This window comes from Eriocheir sinensis, chromosome 21 (genome assembly GCF_024679095.1).
Source record: "Eriocheir sinensis breed Jianghai 21 chromosome 21, ASM2467909v1, whole genome shotgun sequence".
NCBI classification, from domain to species: Eukaryota; Metazoa; Arthropoda; class Malacostraca; order Decapoda; family Varunidae; genus Eriocheir; species Eriocheir sinensis.
The window spans coordinates 20,501,964-20,505,386 of NC_066529.1; the positions used below are offsets into that span (position 1 = coordinate 20,501,964).

A 3,423-nucleotide genomic window follows, 5' to 3' on the forward strand; every position below is an offset into this window, starting at 1 on the left:
GCGATCTTGTAAATATGGTTAAGGTAACAATCTCGTCAATAATATGTGTCTCATCTTAACATGTATATACTGAGCACTTCTGCGACTTTACCTTGACTGGCTATACACGCTAACCTAACATTACTAGGTAGCCACGTTCAAAATATTGTTTGTGTAGTCAGTGAGGGTCATTTGCTATGTTTCAATAGTCAGTTCTCCTCCGTGGTGCAGTGCTTAGCCTGACTAGCTACAAATCCGCGGTCCCGGATGTAAATCGCAGCCTGGGAAGTTGGCGTGTAGCTCACCCAACTGTTAATCCGCCCTTACGGAATGGTAGATCATATATGGGTACTTGGGGAAACCTGCAGGAAGTAAACTGTTGTAGCCTGGATACTACACTGGCCCTGTGTCACGGGAAAAAATGAGTTCGTTATCCATCACAGGCTCAAAGGGCCAATGGGACGAATATGAGCACCACAGCCAGGCACAGCTACAGCGTATGCCCACACCTTTACCTTTATCTTTAATAATGATTCAGCTGCGTCGCATTTTATTACAAACTTATTCACCTGCATTCTTCATTTCTTTTTTAATCAGGCACTTGGATCACTGAACTTAGTCACACCTGTATCCGTTTATATATGTAATGACTTGTATCACCTCTTATATTCAGTCATATCACTATCTGTTTAGTTAGTCAGTTGCGTTCCGTTTATTTTTTTTCACAGTCTGCATCCCGTATATCTTTTTTTTTAGGCATTCAGCTGGTAAGTTTTATCCCCATTTTTTTTTTTGGTAGTCACATACAATATTGTTTTTTTTTCAATATAATAACGATAAAAAACAAGGAGGTCTATCGATGGATTTTCATAAGTTAACCTTTAGCTATGGAGACATCCCCTTAACCCTTTTCTTCACTGTCACCTTTGACTTCGAAAACAAGATGAGGTCACGCAGCGCATCATCCATGAAGATTGCGTCATCACTGCATTGTTGACGTGTTTGTAATACCCGGTGAATGGCAAGGTTTCACTAACCATTCATCGGCTTATTAACCAAGGAAACATTTGCCTTACCGGATTATTGTTTCCGCTACTCGCTTCGGCGATACATATACTAAAATTGGAACGATACAGAGAAGGTTAACATGGCCCCTGCGCAAGGATGACACGCAAAATGGTGAAGCGTTCCACATGAATAGGTACATGAGCAAACCTGGGGAAGTTAAACTGTGGCAATCCCGGATTTCACATTTGCCCTTGTCCAGGGGTAACAGGTTCTTACCTACCGCAGGCTCATAAGGCCAATGGATCGGAGGTGAGCACTGCAGCCACGCGTAGCTATAGAGTATGCACTCACCTTTACCTTTACCCTTACTTTTGCAAACATTTATGGACAAATATGATGTCACTAAATTTAGTTCCGCTAACTGTAGGTGCGCTAAGAAAAGCCATGCATATTCGTTACTGAATAGTACGGGTGTTTTTCTAACAAAAAGCTGTTGGTTGACTACGTGTGTAATAATACAGTTCAAAATTTAGTTAACTTACGGCGTTCCAACGTTACAAAGAGTTTTACATCGTAGGTACACCGTACGCTATAACTTATCGTTTTGGAAAGTGAAAACATTTGTTGTTGCGACTGGTTCTGACTGACGTTCTCTTCTTGAGTGAGCAGATTTTGATCGTCTTGCTCATTAATCCGTCAAGGCCAGTAATGTATCTCTACGTTACGCGTGTCATAGCCTCAAACTAATTTGAATTATAGCCTGATTTTGAGGTCAACAACAATTTCTAACTCTTTAGGTCTGCTTTTGCTAGTTTTTTTTATTTTTTTTATCAGTGATTTAGCCGTTTTGAGTTAGAAAAGTTATTTTGGAGCGGCAGATTGGTCGATTGGAAGTTTGTGAAGATGACATTTCATTTCGTTTCATTTATGTCCACCAGTAGAATTTCAGTCCACAACCATTCCCATGTCCTCACTAACCGTTTCCCTATTGTCTCATCAACACCTGAGAGTAGTTCAGCATGCTCTCTAAAGGCAGATCCTCTCTCTATCCACACAACATACATACCTTTTCCCAAAATAAAAAAAAATAAAAATGGCGCACCATAACACTGCCTCGGATTCCGCGCCTGGGGGTAGGGGGGTGGGGGGGGGCACGAATTCCCCCAGGGAGGAATCTCTTCTGGCTGCCGACTTGAGAGGTGTCTTGATAACTCCTCGAATCTCTTTCATATCAATTTCTGGAACATTCGCGGTCTTTGTTCTAATTTTCATTCACCATCTCTCCTCCTCTAAACCTCACCTTATCTTCCTCACCGAAACACAGGTTTCTGAGGCTACTGACATCAATCTCTACTCTATTCTACTCTACTCTACTACCCTCCTACTATCTCTATCCTAAATTTCAATCCAAAGCTGGATGTTGCGCTTACGTGCGCAACATCATTTGCTCTCGTGCCCACGACCTTGAATCTTCAGAATTTTCCACCATCTGGCTAAGACTTCATTGTCATTCTATTACTAAATACATCTGTGCTGATCTCTCACCTAACTCTCCTAACTATGTAAAATTCTTTGACTACTTGAACTCCAAAGTGGAGCACATCTTGACCCACTCTCCCTTCGCTGAGATCTCCATCTTATGAAATTTCAATGTTTACCATCAGCTTTGGCTTTCATCCTCTTTCACTGACCAGCCTGGTGAACAACCCTACAACTTTGCTCTCCTCAACGATCTAGAGCAGTTGGTTCAGCACCCTACACGTATTCCCGACCGTCTTGGAGACCGGCCCAACATACCAGGCCTATTCCTTACCTCAAACCCTTCCGCTTACTGTGTCAAACTGTTCTCTCCGTTGGGCTCCTCCGATCACAACCTTATTTCTGTATCCTGTCCTATCGCCACCGTACACCCTCTGGACCCACCGAAGAGGCGATGCTTCTGGCATTTTGTTTCAGCTCGGTGGGACGACCTGAGGATGTACTTTTCCGATTTCCCATGGAATGATTATTGCTTCCAGGAGCGAGACCCCTCTGTGTGTGCCCAGCGCATCACAAAGGTGATTGTCTCTGGAATGGAGGCATACATTCTACATACTTTCTCTACTCCTCATGCTAAAAAGCTTTGGTTAAATCACGCTTGTTCTCGTGCTGTCGAAGATAGAGAGGCAGCTCACAAAAGGAACCAGAGCCTTCGAACTCCCGCTAACCATGATCTTTACATTTCCGCCCGGAATCGTGCCAAATATATTTTTCGACCTACCAAAATATCTTTCGTTTATAAAAAAATGTCAAAACCTTGTTTTTTTCTAATTCTTCCCGGGATTTCTGGCATCTAGCCAAAAATATCTCCGATTTCACTTCTTCATATTTTCCTCCTCTCCTTAACCCTGACGGCAGCACCGCCGTATCATCTATATTTAAGGTTGAACTCTTTTC

At 42.6% G+C, this 3,423-nt stretch overlaps 1 pseudogene; it reads left to right on the top strand.

The window, feature by feature from the left end:
* The first annotated feature begins 1,064 nt into the window (after positions 1–1,064).
* On the top strand, positions 1,065–1,178 carry LOC127001849 (U6 spliceosomal RNA; annotated as a pseudogene).
* The last annotated feature ends 2,245 nt before the right edge of the window (positions 1,179–3,423 follow it).